Raw genomic sequence first — 18800 nt, 5'->3', positions numbered from 1 at the left:
GCTCTAATCTTTCGTTATTTGTTTTTGCTTTCTATTAGAGACGCCATCGCTGGGTGCGTTGAAGGTGAATCGGGGTGCGGTCACTGCGCTGGCAGGTTTACGAGTTTGCTCAGATAGCAGCAGGGAGATATCGGAGGCCAATGTTTTAAAATGGTTCTGGCAGTCGAAGCGAAGCAAGTCGAGATAAACAGCTGTGATGTTCGCTTGCAGATAGACTTACAACGGGTTTTTCCAAAACCATCTAGATAAATAAGAAAGGTCTGTTCCGGCGAGGAAACTTTACCTGTAACACGAGCTTGCCACCAATTGATGTCAGATTGGGAATAATGAGTTACCCGCGGGTGAAGGTCAAAGTATTTGCGGTTGGCAGAAGCTTTAAATCACTGTTTTAATATCTTTTCGCTCAAGCAACATGAACATCAGAATATATTAATAGGTACTAGACTAGACAGACCGAATAAGCCGGCCGGTCGGAATGAATCTCAAGACGACGTCACAAATGTCTCCGGTCTCCTGCAGCCTTGTATTTCACTCCTCCAATCGACTGAGCAATTTGTGGTCCCCTCAAAGTGCCCGCAGCATTTAATTTATTTGTTCGAGTCTATTTTCGTCTGCTTGCTGCTGCTTTCCCGTCGCCTTCTGGACGACAGCTAGTATCCTCGCAGTCTCAGACGTTCAGACACTGTCTGGATTAATGCTACGTTTGCCTCCCAGGACTCCACTCTTCTTTGCCTCGGCCAAACTGAAAATCGCCTGTGGAATTTATGACTCGGTCTATTCATGCCGGACGTAATTCGTCCGATTCTCGGCGGTTTGTCCATCGCCAGCGGTGGTATCTTCCGTGGCAGCAATCAATCGAATGGTGCTAATGAGGAGTTGAGCACCAGAGAAGGGTGCTTTCACACAACGGTCGAACAGCCGCTACTGCTGCGGTGGCGAATGCCAATAATTGCGAATTCGAATGAAAGCGAAATCTTACCGCTGGTTGCTTGACGCAACTTTGAGTTCAAGGTACTTCGCTGCTGGACTTCGGATGAATGGGAGGAATGCCCTATGATTTTATTTTATTTTTATCGTCTTTCAACTAATTCTATTTAAAATTGAATGATTTTTTGAAAGTCCTCGTTGTAGCCTATTTTTATAATGGAAAATGAATGCCACCTGAAAACTGGCTCGAGGCTATAAAATGAAATGGGAAGCAGAGGAAACATACACAAATCGAGTAGAGGGAATTTTGTCTTCAAACTTCAAAAACATAATAAGAATACATTACCTCTTAAGAGAATGAGAATAATTCTAATATACTTTATTATTTGTTTAAATAATTATGTACCAAGTCGTTAAAGAAAATTGATTAAAAAATTAAAAGTAAGAAAAATCGAACAGAATGAAAACACAAAAAAATCAAATGCGGATTCCCGATTTCGCGCGTGAGGAATAAATTTTAAAAAATATAGTAATTCAATGGATACAAATGCTAAGTGGAATTATTGAGTATGTAATATATTTCGGCTAATTCGCGAGCCTTTTTGTGATAGAGCGACCAAAACGCCGACCTTGTCTCAATACGGATACTTTTATCGTTAACTCATGTCGCGCTAACACTAGTTCGATTATAATTATAACCGTTAAAACTGTCTAAATATAACATCTTCTCAAGAGGAAACAAATTAAAAAATACAACAACAAAAACTTAAAATAAATTTCAGTCCTCATCATTCCACCTTCATGACATATTTTTTTGTTAAGGTTAGAAATAAATTGCCCATGGCGTACGTAATTTCCATTGACTCAATGTAAATCTGGTGACTCCTTATTTACTATTACGGTAAGCAGCAAAATTTGAATTACCAAGGCCACTCAGTTCACTGATGTTATTAAAAGGAAACCAACTTAAATTAGTAAAAGTTGACATAGTGCTAAAGCCCGCACATCACTCAGCGTGCCTTGTTGCCAGTTTGCTTCTTCGAACGGCAGACAAATACATTAGGAAATTTTATTAAATAGGGTATTTGTTCCATTATTCATCTCATTAAGCCGATATTCACGAAGAATGCACGGTAATTTTCACGAAAGCATTGAACAGATAAACAAAATAAACTTACATGCTCTTAGGGCATCGCCCAGCATTGAAAATTTAGTAGGGGTACTGGGGGTAAGCCCGGCCCCCTAAGGAAAATGATTCTTTAGTAGCACTTGATGGCGAATATTGTTATATTTCTTTCACAGAATCATTGCCCAGATTGTTTTCTACAAGATGTGAAGGTTTTTAGTACTTTCAAACCGTTATTTTACAAGGAATAGTGAAGTTTTGAAACTAAGATAAAAACAACGTTTAGCAATCAGTGCGGGTGAAACCGGCACCCCTTGGGGGTAACACCGGCACCTAAGTTTGTTCATGAATTAACTCGAATTAACTGAACCAATTTAAATTCGGAAACCGCCGAGAGATCCGATGAGAGATCTTAAATGTCTGTATGTTACCGTTGAATTTGGTTGTTGTCGGTTAGCTGGTTGCAGATTGCCGGAACAAGTTCCGGTGAACATTATTTATAAACAATGAAAGAACTTGATACTCGGCAAGCCTATCATGTGGCACTTTAAATCATTTTATTAACTAGTTTCATTGAAGCCAGGATCACGTTGACCACACCGGAGCATATATCAAATACCACCGGGAAAGCCGTCAGTTTTGTGATTGGATTTAGTACATTTGGCACCTCTAATAACCCTTGAAATCATTCATAAATCACAGAAGAGCTTAAGTGCATGGTTCTAAGTCGATAAATTAATTTATTTATCAGCGAGACATCGGAAATAGATGAGAAATATGTGTCAGTAACATCCAACTAGCCTCAGACCATGTCGGGCGTACCCCACTCACTGGGTGACGGTGTTACCCCGAGTCCCGACAGCACACATTTTTTTAAAAAGAGTATTTCTACAAATTTATCGCTTCAATTTACCTCAGATCGAATGCCTGTGATTGCTAACAGTACAGGCAATAAATTGTAGAGCAATGAAAAATTTTTTTAGTCGTTTCAAATGAATAAAAGCTTAAATTCCACTCACGAAAAATTACATCCATTTACGCATCAGCTGCAGTAGCGTATGTTTTGTCTATTATTTTGACGTTTGACGTTTCAGGGTGGCTTCGATGTTTCTTAAAATGTCTAAAATATTAAATACCAACACTTCACATATTCCAAAACACAGTTAATTAGCGTTTTCTAGTAAAATCCTAGAGGTGACGGTCTTACTCTCAGTGCTGGGCTTACCCCCAGTACCCCTAAACTGGAGCCAGAACTTCGTAAAGCGAATTATTTTTCAGAACGCTTCCATATTCATCTTAAAACCTAAATCACTATTCAATTATTCCTCCCACGACGCCCTCATATCCATCACACTGTTAAACATGAATGAATCACACTCTCATGAATGAACGTAGCCACAAACCGTTGTAGTAGGTTATCTAGGCATCCGCTGTAGTTGTTTACGTGCAAAATTGGTAACCTAGGTAACCACAGCAGTACTGTCGATTTATGTCAATTATGCCGGAATAATTCAACATTTTCAGTATGATTTTTCCGTATTACCAGAAACTAATTTGGCAACTTTTGATTTTCTTCAACGCAGTGAAAACAGATGAAAATACATACAGTTGAAATTTAGGATTTGTAAAATTCATCTCATATATTTCTGCTCGTTAAAGCTCGTTTTTGGAAATTTGAGGTGAACATTTTACAGATTAAAGTGCAAATTCTTATTGTAGTGAGTGACTTTGTTTAGTGATTAAAATAAAAAGTGGTCCGCTGTTGATGAAATAAAACTTTGGTTGGCTGCTAAACGGGTTCCGTTGTAGCCGTATAGAGCAATGCGCGGATTTTGTTTTCTGAGGTAGGTGATTGAAATAAATGAGTTTTCGATTATAGATACCTGATTAAAATATTAAATTTGGAGCGTTTGGGTGAGTTTTTGAGCATTCTACTTCATGAGAAATCTAAAGTAAACTAAGAACAATCCTTTCCATGGTTAAGCATGAAAAAAAATGGCTAAGTAGATTGGTTTAGTTAGAAAATATGCCTTTTTTCCTGTTTTCAATTGTGTTTTCATGTTATATAAGATGAATATATATCGGCTGAGACGAATAATGGAATAGTTTCTCTATCTGTTCGTTGTAAAAGATAAATTTTTACGACACACGGGGGTCTGTCAAATGATATTTTGTAAGTTTGAGTACATAGTCTAAATTCTATATAGTTTTTGAATGTACACCCGACTAGTGATTTCTGATACCTAGAGATGTGATCAAACCGACGAATGTTATGCAAACAGCAAGTGACAGAATTGAAAGCCAATTTCGCAATTTTCGTTGGAAGCTTTGGTGTAAAGTAGTGCAGTACAACTAATAATTGCATTGACTATTTTACACACCGCCGATACTTGCGCATCCCACTTCAAATGATAGTCCATGAGCATATCTAGATTTTTGACGGTTGGAGAAAAACAGATAAAATGATCTACAACTTTAATTCGTGAGTCTTCTTCGAAAACCATTTGTTTCGTTTAGGTTTCCGGAGATATATAATTGTAAATCGTCTGCAAAAAAGTAAAATTAACAGTGCGACATCAGTTCTGGAACATTGAAAATAAGAGCGGTCCCTGAATTGATCCTTGAGGGACATCGCTTGTTACATCGGACAAGTCAGATTTAGCGACATCTGCATATTGTGATCGACTCGAAAGATTTGAGTAAATAATAGCGTATTTTCTAAGCGAGAACAAATTTTTAAATATTATACAAAGCAGATTATGCCTTTAAGACTCAAATGTGTTGCTGGAATCCAGAAGTACCATGACGGTGTCATTTTTTTCATCTCGTGATAGGCCGCAGAACGGAAAATTTTCATTAGTATCGTCTATCGTGTAGTCACATGAAATAGAAGGATTGGACTGAGAAACAAAATATACTGTTGAACGTCGCGTCGAGGCGCTGGCATCTCCACCACCAGCTCTGGAATATCTTCCTTAAGACCAAACCGTTTGATATTACCTCAAAGCTTTTTTGTTGAAAGTTCGGGACTGAGATGGGATTATCTCACCATTCACCATGTTTCCTAACCGTGTGAAATTGTCCCATTTTAGAGCATCGTTTATCCTGTTTCCAACAGCTGTATGGTTCAGAGCATTATCAGGCAAACTACGCAAAATTGCGCAATTTCTTGGAAATTCATCGTTTCAAATTGTTGTTGTTGGTAGAATTTTGCACCAACTTTTGTAACAATTTCCATGCAAGTATTTATTTTGACCGGAGAAATTTGACTTTCAACTAAACTGATTAAACTGACTGATGCAGGTTTACTTACTGTTGACCCGATGTCGAAGGCGGATCTCCACCGCGGAGTTGTCGTTTTTTGGTTGAAATTCCGTACTATATACATTTTATCTATCACTTTGCATCCACTGTCTGTTCATTTTTCCTATTTCACATTACTTATTGGAATTGTTTCCGATTGTAATGACATTTATTCTGTTTTTTTTTAAACTGTTTAGAGAGAAATGGTAAGATAAAAATTTCAAATTGCTGATAAACGACAATGATGCTAATTGACAAAACTGTTTTTTTTTTCTCAGCCTAACCGGATTTCGAGATGTGGAGCCTCGAAGAGATCAAAGTTTTCCACAGATAGTAGTTCATGAAATTTTCTATTTTTTTAATGAATCACTGAGAAATCTCTTTATCATGATACGTAGAACATATTTGTAAATGATATTAACGACGAAGTGAGGCTTTTTCTTTCACAGCTTCAACGAGCAGAAACCTAGATCCGTTTATTGCAGACTTGACCATGGGAAACAAATAAAAGTCACATGGTGCCAGCTCAGGTAAACAAGGCAAGTTTGTCTAGAACTGGGATCTTGTACTTGACTAGAAACGTCTTGGCAGACAATGCAATGTAAGCCGATTCGTTGTTTTGGTGGGGAACCCATGATTTTTTCTTCCATAATTCGGGTTATTTTTTCTTACCCTTTCGCGGATTTGAGCAAGTAACTCACGGCAGAATTTCTAATTAATAATTCAACTCCATGGAATCCAACTCATCCATCTCTACAATAACGAAAGACGCTCTAATCGAAAGAAAATTCTTCACGCTTTAATGCAGACATAGTTCTCCTGTAGTAGCATCAGTCCAGTTATTAAATAGTCACATCTCGTATATTACTATAAGTTTCATTAAATAAAAATCTGTTCACCTGCTCATCAAAATAACAGATGATATTACGCCTATCTATTTATCATCTTACGATTTTATTTTTGGAATGATGTGAATAAGAAAATGGTTTTGAAATAGCTCTAACCTCATTGGCAACAAGATAATCATAACATAATCTAAAAAAAAATTAGGATAAGTATTAGAGCAATCTTTAAAAGGCATGAAATTGCTGAACATCCCTTCAATAAATTAACAATCTCATTTCATAACGTTGAGCTAATCAATTTATTCTATTAACTTCTGATCGAGCGTCTTGATAGAATATTTACACAACACATTACACTTTTTTATCCACTTTCACTATTTAATTCTATCACTTTTCACCTATCACTCACTACGTATGTCAACGCTTACTTAGCGAAGGTGCTGAGTTAAGGCCCAAATACACACACGGCGTAATGATGCCTTCTCCATACAAATTGGAAGGCGTAATCGGGCCTTACGTTGGGACGCCTTTTAACCAAAACCTTCTAGCTGTGCCTTCTAGTGAAGAAGGTAGTCGATCGCTGCCTTCGGCTGCGTACTTGACTGCCTTCCGTGTAGACGCATCGTGCCTTCCACACGGTCTTGTGTCGCCTTCTTTTGGCGAAGGCGCTGGCAACGCCGTGTTGTATCATTTTCCGCCTGCTGGTAATTTTAAGGCCCGAATACACACGCGGCGTGACAACGCCTTCCTGACGAAAATTATCAGTACCTTCTTGAAACCTCCTAATGTGCCTTCTAGCATCTGATACCTTCCGCTCGTCTACACGGAAGGCGCAATCACGCCGTCTCGAACCCCGCCGTGTGCTAACCTTCTTTTTGTCATGCCACCCAATTCATGTTTGTTTATGTTTGTTGGAAGAATAAATGAGGAAACACTGACAATTTTCGTCAGGAAGGCGTTGTCACGCCGCGTGTGTATTCGGGACTTTAGGCTCTTCCAAAGTTTGGAAACATCAGCTGAGAAATTGATACCAGTGCCTCCGATCACAGAGAAATGCCTTAGGGGTTAGAAAAACAAATGTTAAAGATAGTTCCAAATTTGAATGTAAGGTATTATACTTATGTACTAGACAAAAATTGCAGTGTTTTGTGGGTTTTCTTCTGTGTTAGTTTCATACTACTTTTATACATCGAACTCGGAATTATCGAAACTTTTCTTGTTAAAACAAAGTATCGGTTCTATATGCAAAGTTAAATTCGAATTTAACCGTACCTTTCAATATTTTTTCTAAATATCATCTTGATTCTCAAAAGGAATTAACACTGCTCTTGGTTATTTTTAAGTATTGAGCAGCTATCATTTAAAAATTTTATTTATGACGTTTTGGACGCGAATGTCACGGATTACGTATCTCTCATGAAATTTTATTTCCGGTTTTAGAAACCGCAAATAACATTCTAGAAAGACTTGAACATTCATAATTGTTTTATTTTAATTTTTTATTTAAGTTGAAACCTTTTATTACTTGAGAGCGATTAGACCTAGAAACTGTTTGTTTGACGTCATTTTCGCCGGATGAGAATACTTCAAAATTTCATTTCACGTTGAAATAACCGAGGTAAGCCGATTTGCTGTTTGAGTTGAAAATGCTTCCTCTATAAGTCAACGATGATGAAGGGTTTAGCAACTGCCTCTTCGTAGATACCAAGTAGCAGAAGAGAAGTATTTGCGTGGGAGATGAGAATTATTAGCGGTATCATAAAGCGCCTCAAGTGTGCATGGGTGCTCGTTGATGTTTGTTAGCTTTGGAAGCTAAATAGTAATAAATCTGGGAACAATGAAAAGTTTTCTAGTCTCAGCTCACTGAAAACAGAGCTATCAAATAGTGTGACAACGGTGACATCTCGGCTAAAAAAAGAAATTACATACTACAAATGTCTGCCATAATTAGCTATACGCATTGATTTGCACTTATTGCTATGGATAAGACAGAGACGGATAATTGAAACAATTGGAATGGCGAATGAGGAAATGTGCATCTTTTGCACTTCGCATATTTAAACGCCTGGCCGTTCTCGATGGGTAATTTGACGCCTCTTTTGCAGTCTCGCTGAAGCTTGGACCTCACATCGTAGGTTAGTGCAAAAGGGTCTGGCTATATTGCAAACTGCTGTTGAATAACGGAATATTTGGCTATGTGTGTTTATACTTTTTACGCAACGTTAAAGCCGGTATACAGTGCCGCTCATATTAACCCATTACCGGCGAGTGATGGCATCACCTGACATTCAAACTTTGATTTAAGTTTAACGATTATTATTAACGATTAAGTGGAAAATTTGCACAATGAAATTATAATTATAGAACAGATTGATCTTTAATATGCAATATAAAATAAAGTTTGTGGAGATTGTGCATACAGTTGATAAGTAATAAGAGTTTGAGGTTCATTCTTTGAGATAGAAATAGATTTCTCTACGCCGGGAGTGGGTTAATAGTCACGTCTCTAGGTACAATATTGTTTCTAAACTATACATAATTATAGGAAAATATGTATAACCGCAGAGTCGGGGACTTAAAGTATCATGATGGTTCAGAGCAACAAAACTACGTTTTTGAGATCGTCAAATTGGTGCTTGAAAGTTTGAAAGTGTGTCTGCTGAATTAACTCGCTGCGAAATGATGCTTTTTACAAATACAGCCTTTGTATATTCTCGCCGTTCTCTTCATGTTTAAATGTCACTCGACGAGTAACGAGCTTCATTTGATAGGAGACGATCAAAGGACTAGCCTGGCTTATCGACCGCACCAGAAAGTATGGGCACACTTGGAAATAACTGAATGATGGGTATTTCGATTTCTGAGTTCAACTTTTATTGTGCAAACTTTTTTCCAATATATTCACTTACAAATACTGCTTTATGCTTCTCTTCATTTACCGTATCCAAGATGGCGGACTGTTCCTCTAACCAGCTTCATCAGGTTCTGCGCTCTTCCAACGGAAGCGGCCCATTTCACAGTGGGGAATCGCTGGCCATCAGCCAAAAAAAAATTTTTTCGTTAGCTGTTTCATAATATTTTTCCTTTATTGCTATAACATTCAAGTGTCTAAATCCAAAATTTGGGCGCAATATCGTGTAATCAGAATTTTTTATGACTTTTCAAAGCTTGGTGAACTGACGTTTTTGTTTTTTTTTTAAAAAAAGTACATTACTTTGAAACGCTCTGTAGCTTAAATGATAGCTTGGATTTTTTTTTATGAAAACATACCCTTTTCATTAGATATTGTAAAATTTGGTCATCATAGGCCTGACACTAGGAAAAATAAAAAAAAAATGTGAATTTCTGTAGAAAAGTAACTTAAAAGTTTAGTTGCCGCAGTTTGCCACGGATGTGACTACATTCAAAATTTAGGTAAAAACGTAAGCTTTCAAATGCATACTGTCCGCTGCTGCGCAAAACTGCGCAAATTGTCCCTTTAGTAAAAAAAGCGATAGCAGTTTTTTTCATTTTTTTTTTTGAGGTTGAAATTTCATCCAGGATTAATTTTAATCATAACCATGATACCCCATTAATGGAAATTTATGATATCGAACTCAATCCGTAAGAATAAAATAAAAATTTGGGAAAAAATTACAAAATTTATCAAGTAAAAGTTATAAAATATGTGTTAAATAAAAAAATAGTAAACAAATCTTTATGAAACTTTTAATTATGTCAAACTATATCACTTTCTGCAAATTTAAAGCAATATTAAAAACATTCAGCCCTTTTCAATTTATGATCATGAAATTCGCTAAATTAATTTGAAGTGTCAAATACTAGCAGTAAATTCATACCATCAAACCCCGGCTCCGGCTAGCCCGTTTGAAGATTGCTTTTGCTTCGCACTCGTTTGCATACAAAAGTAAAGTACACATTTTCCTTTATGAGAAAAAAACAAAGAACAGTCGTCGCCCTCCGCATCTTTTCGTATTCATTTAGAACGTTGTGTCATTCCAGTGTCCTGGTTTTCAAATTCATAAATTCGTTGAATATTATTATGGAGCCTTCAACTTCAGCGGCACCACCTAATTCAATGTCTAGTAAGTTGTCAATTCATGGTGTTATACATGTATCTAAATGTCCTCTTTCAACCATAGAAACCGGATTAGAAAGATAACATATATATGAAACAATGAAACATGGAAAATCACTAGAAGAAATGAGAATTGCAGCGAAAGACATTTTTCCTGCTGATAAGTATAATGAACTTAAAATTTTCTGAAAACAATTCAACACGAGATTTAAGCGATCACAGCGGAAGATGATGATGCTGATGATGATGTTTTCAATTTGTAATTAGTTTGTATTACTTATGTTGTTTAAGTTTATTTAAAAAAATATTTATATTTAGGCGAAATTCGAAAAGTTCGAGGGGTCGTCCATATATTACGTATTTTTTCAATGGGGAGGATGCCCGGTGGCACTTTTCATTAGATATTGTAGTTGTGGTTAAAGATTATATAATTCTATAAAAAAGGACAAAAGTGCCAAAAAATATTAAAAACTGGATTTCGTGCTTTATGGACGGCCCCAAACAAAAAATTGATGCCAAATTCGTGTTCAGCGCCCCAAAATTATGTAAATACCAAGTTTTTTTTTGCATTTATCGACACTTTTTTTGCTTGGCCAGTCTTTGTATGGAGTCGCCCCACTGTGCCTTTGTTCCAGTCTTTTTTTCAATTTTTTCACTGTATTTGCTGCTCTGACATATTTCCTGAAGGGTTTGCCTTCACTAATGTCCAAAATGTCTCAATTGGGCATATTTCCGGGCAATTTGGCGGTTTCATGTGCTTTTGCACAAAAAAGTCTTTAAACCTCTACTGAGTTCTGAGTGGCTTTCTCACAGTTGTAGTTGTAGTTGCCGTCTAGGCTGAGAAAATTTACCACACTCGCATATTGCTTGCAATACCACACGCTTTTCCCCAATTTTTTCAGTTTAAAAAGACGTCTTCTCTTTCTCAAGGGTTTTTCTTCCCGTACCGCGTAAAACTGTGATCCTGACAAAGTTTTATAGTTCAGTTTTACGTAGGTTTCATCATCCATTATAATCATTTTTGCAAAACATGTCGTCGCACAACTTCCTGGTTCTCGGTTTGACCGATGCTGCTTATTAAAAACTTCTTTTCGACATACGTTACTTCTTGTATTTCTTTAGACCAAGTCTCTTTTTAGCACGTACAACGTCCGATACAGATGTACCCACCTTTTCCGCCACATCACGTGCAGACGCTGAGCTGTTACGATCAAACATTTTCTTGGTTTCCGGACATACTGGACCACGTTTTCGGCTACTTTTCGGAAAATTCTGGGAAGAGTTCTCTTCAGCATACTTGCGGATCGCAGTAGGTATAAATGGCTTTAACGTTTTTTTTTTGTGGACCTCACTGCGACCAGTAGTTGTTTGATCTATTGTGGCATTGTCCGGATGTTTTTGCTGTTTGCACATTTCTGTTTTTTTCTACCATTTTGCAGTGCTACTTATTGCGAAGTAGCCTGCTCCGTGTTATAGTGCTTTTTGTCTTCTCCTTCAGACTTAGTAACCTACTTCCTTCCTTATCGACCTTATCATATCCTCCTGCAGGTTATCACTCTAAAAGCATATAACGTGCTGTAGTCTATGATATTATCGAAGCTTTAGACGAGAGGTTATTAAATCTGGAGAGAAGATTTTGTGTGGAAGAGCCTGAGAATAAGACCATACTTAAGGTCCTTTTTGCGAACGAATGGTTTGGTTCTACTAAGATTCGAACCTATCACCATTCGCTTGTCAAAGTGGACTCTTTAACCTTGCGGATACAAAGCTCGACTTTGACGCTTACTCCTTTATCGTTCGCCAACTTTCTCAGTGACAGACCTGGCTCAGAAACCATTTATGCACGATTATCACAATCGATTTTGAAACTAGACCGGAAAAAACACTGTGTTCGCACGGAGGTGACAAACTAACGTAAACAAACGCACGCAGCCAATTCAACTAACGCTTGAAAGGCCATTTTTAGTGTGCCCATATTTTCAGGTCCGGTCTATACGAAGAGCATGAAACATAAATTACTTTTGAGCCTTTTTTTGACATGTATACATGTACGATAAGACCACACAATGCTGTAATGTTCCAGTATAAACTTCACACAGGCAATATATAAAGTTACACTTATCAACAAGTTGCCCTGAAGCTAAAATAAGTTTTCCTAGAAAATATTTTTAACCATTCTTGGGAATTTAGGTGCCTTTAGTAAATGCAGAAGTGCTTCAGAATGCTTCTACGTTTGCTCACGGAAAAACTCATTTGAGTCGCTGAAATAGTTATCTTTGCTAGGGGCACCAAAATTCACAGGAATGGCTAAAGATGATTTTTTTGAGATGAAGAAAATGTCATTTGTGTACACAAAAAAAAGAAATGATCCTGAATGGGAACCTTTGGGAACACCTGAAGTTACTTGAATTGAATGTAATTTTTTCCCATTGAATCTTTTTTTTTTTTTTTTTTTTTTGAAACTCAATTCCAATCGTTTACATTTTAAAAACTAGAATTGGTATGTCAATACGTTTAAATGGTTTATTAAAGTCTGTGTAAAGAGCTTTAACGTGGCTCTCATTAGCTATTGCATTCAGTAAGTAATCTACAAATTCAAGTAAATTTGTAGATGTTGAGCGGCCTCTGAAAAAATCGTGTTGTTTGTCTGTTATCATCTGTTCTGTCTGTTATGTTTTGTTTCGAGAAATATATTTTCGTTGACAATTGCCTCAAAAAATTTTAGTAATGGAGGAAGTTAATTTCGCATGTCATATTTCCGCTAAGGTTTCAAATATTTTAGGGAAGATTCTAGTTAAGTGTTTCTGTTTGCTTAGTATAGAGTAGATTCCAGTTTAGAGTTTTTTTGCAGCGGATTTTTCTATCATTAAAATACACTTGGCCCAGAAAATAATTCCAAAACTTCATATATGTCAGCACAAAGTTTGATATAAAAATTTTGCTTTAAAAGAAACACATCGCAAAAAAATCAAGAAGCAATATTTTAAAAGCATTGAATTTTTTGTCTTCTTGTTGGAAAACTGAATTGTTTATATTTTTTCGAACAACGTCGCAAAAAAGTAAACCAGAAGTGCACACAACCCAGTCACGGCGAAATGCAATTATTCGGAATCTTCTAAACCGGCTTCGGAGAGCTAGAAATCGGCATTTCAAACACATGAGGGGAACACAGAAAACTAAAATACAATTACAACTTTCTGAACGCAGAATGTTTCCGTGATTACATTCATCGCAACTCGTTTTTGAAAAACATCAACAATCGGAAATCAACCAGAGGGATACCTTTGGTCATCCGTTACCTGGGAGGGAGGGCTTCTACGCTATTAGATTCAGCGAATGTGCTCTCATCTCTCTTTCAGAGTGTGTCAAGTAATAATATACGTCAATACGATTTGAGCATGCCTCGGATAAACGTTTCGCCCAGTGATGTTTTGCTCAAACTCAAACTCAAACTGATCAACTACCTCCAATCGTTGCCAAAAATTGTGCAAGTTCTCTGGCCCAGACTACAAAGGTCTGCCACAGAAAGAGGACATAATGTATATTTTAAGCGAATAAAACTTCCAAAATGGCTAACGCAACTGAACGTTATTCTTGGGTAAAGTTGGGTAAATGTGTTCTTTACCCTTCTAAACTCTTTCAGGAGTGCCTCTAGGCAGTATTCTGGGTCCTCTGTTGTTCATACTGTTCATCTCTGTACAAAGCTGAAATCTCCAAAACTGTTGTAAACTGATGACCTTAAATTTTACCGTGAGATCACAACGGAGGTAGACTGTTGTGCGCTTCAAATGGATATCGACATGCTTCTGAAATGGTGTGGCTTGAATGGAATGGAAGCAATATTCATCTGTTTTAAAGATGAAACAATAATGTAGTAGAAGTTCATTTTTTAAAATTCTATTCTAGCGAAAAACTATACACTAAGGTCTTTCTTAGCTGGGGGATGCATTTCAAATTTGTATGGTCGGAATCGTGAAATTTTACGACAGAAATCTGTAAGTCGGAAACCAATGATGCCAGGAGTTTCATGTGTTCTAGTGAATTTCTCTGCACAAAAAGCTCTATTTTTCAGGATGATTACTAAATTGTTACTTTTTTATATTTATTTATTTATTTATTTATTTATTTTTAGGACCCTTTAACTCTGTGTCATTCGGGTCTTACTTTTTTATATGATGAAATATAGCAATAAAAATTCTACAAACTTAGAGAAAATTCAATTTCATTAAATTTTGGTGAATAAAAATATTGCTCTATTTTGTTTCTACACTGTTCTAGAGCGATTTTTTAAATTAAATTAGGGTGGATCTGAAAAAAACACAGATGACATTTTGGATTTTAAATTGGCGTCGTAGACCAATATTCATTTCCTGAGCATAGTCCCTGTTCTAAGAGTATTAGGCAGGAAGGTTCATAGCCGCAAGGTTACAGAGTCCGCTTTGATAAGCGAGTGGTCGTGGGTTCGAATCTTGGTAGAATCACGCTATTTGGTTATCAAAGGATTTTAACATGGGTTTATTCTCAGGCTCTCTTCTACATACCCTTCCTTCAATTTGAATTCTACAGTACTCCTGCTGACTTTCATCAAACCAAAAAAAAAGGCCCTCTTATAATCAAACTGTTCTAAGTAACGTATAAAAGTTTTCTTCATGAAATTGTAATTATGGAGCGGTCTCGGCTGGAGGAACGAGGTTACGATAAGACTCCTTCCTCTTGACAAAATATAATTCCTACTTATCATAAAACTGACCAAGCATCGAGTGCCTCTTCAGGGAATTGTGATTGTGACGCGGTGTTGGTAGGAGGAACGAGGTTTCGATAAGACTTCTTCCTCTTGACATAATAAGTCCCTCTTAGAATTAACCTGGCCAGAGAGGAACGTTAGGTGTAGCCTCAGTTCAAGGAATTGTAATTTGTCGATATTGGTAGGATAGAAAGAGGCTCGGTATAGTGAAGCAGTAATCTTGAAACGAAATGGTAAACTCTCACACACAAGCACGGATATAGATGAAAAGCGTATCATTTATGTCAACAGTGATACTGCCAATAATGTGAAGTGCGGAGTACAAAAAATACCTGGGCAATATCACAATAGATCAAATGTCTCTGGTCGCAGTAATGAGTCCACACAGAGGAAAATAGAGTATTGGGAAATATTCAAACTTTCTTTAGTTTTACACAACAGATCGAACAGAAGTCGAATTGGATTTGAAATAGCGAGTTTCGAAATGTTCGCTGATATCTGGTTTTTGAGCGGAAGGTCTGCTCCGGTTTTACTAATATTTGAAGTTTTTAAAAGTTTTCTCCAGATTTACACAGCTTTCCAAAAACCGGAAGTCGTCATCCGAGGGCCCGAAAATCAACGGTGTCATTCAAATAGTTTCACTCTCCCTCTATTTCTTCTAATATTACTATAACCACAACTTTTGTACAACGAACACGTATGCCAAGTTTGGCGGAAATCGTTCCGGACATTTATGCTGGAACATACATTCAACACTTTTATATATATGAATAGTAGATAGAAGAAGAAGATAGAACATAGAAGGTGGAAAATTGATGATTATATATCGTCATTGCATAACTGGATTAGTTAAGTCATAAGAGTCCTGAATCAAACTTCCGTAAATAAAGGTGGCTCAATTTTTATTTTTCATCAACGCATTCAGGCTAAAAACTGAATTTCTATTCAATCTGTTTTAATTCTGTAGCACCCGATTTGGTTAGATGGAAACTAATTGCAAATTCTCCCTTTTTTAATTTCGTCATATTTGTTTCTGTTTCGTTCTAAGAAAAATGGCTTCGTCTGCATAAATATCTAACTTCAATGTGTATGAGAAGTATTATTTAAAATGTATACTCTGACAAAGCATCGCATCGGTTTTCTCTGTGCATATTGAAACCTTCTTTCATACATAGTCTTGAAATATTTAGTCTTCGATCAGGCACAGGTTAGCGCAGATGAGAAATTGTCAAAATTAAAGTCAAATCCGCAGATGATCGTTAGTACACTCACATTATGTTGGTTTGAAGCAATCTGTTGTTATGTATTTTGTCGGCTCGTATTCAACAAGCGTATTACTCACCCAACGAAAAACGCTTGATTTGATAAAAAAGAATCGCCGGCCGGGAATCAGGGCAAATTTTGAACGCTAAGAATTATTATTTATTCGAATACTAGGAGATTAATTAATGGGTTGCATTGTATTTAAAAGTGTATAAAACCGAAGTTTTCTATGTTTTTCCCCGCATCCTTATGATTGCATATTTACAGTTAAATATATTCTCTTCGATTCGAGATTGTTGATGCCGAGTCTTGTGTGAGTAGGTACGTTTTTAAAACTGTTTTATATCTTTACATCGGAAATTTTTAGAACATGTTCTTCTGAAATAATATTCGACTTTCCGGCAATATTGCTACAATCGACTAGTGGCACGAGCTAGTCGTCCTCACCGGTGCTAATCATACGAAATCTAATATGGTACGCAGGATCGGTAGCATCTAAAACAAACTATGTTGCAAAATTTCACCCCTATGTCTAACACCCCAATAATTTCTCGTGAAAATTCGTGTTCTCGTTTCCCCAATTACGCTGCGACGTATTTTTTTCGTATGCAGCTGGCGCTGGTTTTGTCTAATGAAATGATTAGATCACCAACAGTACTAAAAACTCTGTTACGGACCCTATTCCTGGTAACCAGTTCTGAAGCCCCACACTGCATCGACATAAAGTATGACACATATTCCATGCTGCAGTGAAACTGATTCGACCACTCCAAGCACTTTCACCTCCACCTTCACCGTACCGTACATTCACACCTAATCCGGGCGGACAACCCGACCAAAATAACCCAAACGCAGTGCCCGCGTGACGTTAAACCGCAGCTGGCCAGTGGATATGGTTGTAGCTTACCTTAATACTTCAGCGCCGTACCGCTCCTACTCCACAATGGACATCCTTTCGGGACACTGTCAGTACCAGTATCAGTCATCCACTTTTCGCGAACGAGAAAAAAGTACACCCGAGCTGAGCACAACTCTCAGCTGCCAGATCTTGTGTAATGTTTAAATAAGCTTGCACAGCTTTTACAACCGGGCACCGTAGACGTAGAGCAAAATTTCTCAGTACTTATTAGCCTTCGGATTAGGCTTCCAGTTTCCGCTTTCCGCTCGGAGGAAGTTTACTTTCGGCTTAATAAATTCTGTTTCCCTGCTGGAGTCTTCCGTGCACCGTTGTTCCGTTGGCGTTGGCTTACCTCAAGTTGATGAAAAGCGTTCACCAAGAGTTGCTTTGAGTATCGGATTAGACCGCATAAGGGAAATAAATGACCGACACAATGGGGCTCGAGTAAAGCATGCTCAACGCATCGAACTCGACAACAAAGCAGTTGCGTTTTTTCCCTCACTCGACCAAAATGTACAACAGAGGATGGAGCGCGCTAAACACAAGTGGGTGCTTTTCGCCAGCCCACTTCACACGGTACGCACACAGACTGTGGGAAATGAAACACTTCGCCTAATCACCTAATCCTTATCGTAATATTTCTTGCCTTTTTCACTTTCCCAGCGCGGTAGCACACAGTACATGTACAGGTAAATAATTGCCCGTTTACGTAACCACCTTTTTTGTTTCACGTCTACCCCGGCAGCATAAGCCTATCTTCCATCTGCTTCAGTATTCGATTTCACTTCAGCTTCGCCACATCGGGAAACACTTGGGAGAGTGACACCACCCCCACAGGTTAGCCACTTTTTGAGACCAAAAAATCCCCAACACAACCCAGCACTTATCAAAACATCAAAAAAAACTTTCCCTTGCTGATCTTCGAAAATTTGCTACCAAGCAATCACGAAATGCGATAAATTTCCACACATATACCAGTAACTAACTGCTCTTCCTATGCTCCGGTCGAGGGCTCTTTAATTTTCAATTACTTTTCACACCTTGGCCAGAGTCATTTTCTCACGCCGCACACCACATCCGGGCAAACACTCGAACTTCAAAACCGGAACCAACGACCGCACGGTAGTCCTTCAGTGTTAACTGTGCCGTTCAGACTGCTTGTCCTCCGTGCGTACCGTAGGAAAACAAGTCATCCAAAGTTCATCTCACCTGCCGTCGCGGCAGCAGCAGGAGAACTATCGAAACGGCGGAGAGACGTGATTTTGATCCTTCCAACAACGCACTAGCTTACTACGGTGTGGATTAATGTGCCTCGTCTGGCAGTACGAGCGCTGCGAAATTCGCGTCCACGTTGACGGCAGTTCAAATACAAACTGACAGCTGAACAGAACAGGTTTCTCGGTCTTCAGGACGAAGCTCGGAACGGAGCAAAAACACAGGACTACGGTCGGAGTCGGGCTCGCGAAGCAGCCACACGGCAATCCGCCCCGTGTTTGTTGCCGACGAGAGTGCGGTAACCCGACGAGGGTCGCTTCGCTCCGGCGCTTAGCGAGCGAGAAATGCTCTCACACTCTCTCGGTTCCGTATTAGTATTGCCACGGGGAAAGTGGGTGCGC

The 18800-nt window shown here is 38.0% G+C and overlaps 1 protein-coding gene across 3 annotated transcripts in view; it reads right to left on the bottom strand.

Annotated features, from left to right (window-relative positions):
- Window positions 1-18577, bottom strand: part of LOC129732351 (hemicentin-1-like) — a 417768-nt gene extending 399191 nt beyond the window's left edge. For 2 of the 3 annotated variants that reach the window (XM_055693168.1, XM_055693167.1), the window contains exon 1: window positions 17194-18577. The gene's annotated coding sequence lies outside the window, so the exon portion shown is untranslated. The remainder of the gene's footprint in view (window positions 1-17193) is intronic. The other variant, XM_055693169.1, reaches the window with a different exon arrangement.
- Window positions 18578-18800: the final 223 nt, after the last annotated feature.

Source organism: Wyeomyia smithii, chromosome 3 (assembly GCF_029784165.1).
Source record: "Wyeomyia smithii strain HCP4-BCI-WySm-NY-G18 chromosome 3, ASM2978416v1, whole genome shotgun sequence".
Taxonomy (NCBI): domain Eukaryota; kingdom Metazoa; phylum Arthropoda; class Insecta; order Diptera; family Culicidae; genus Wyeomyia; species Wyeomyia smithii.
This window is presented reverse-complemented; position numbering and strand designations above follow the sequence as displayed.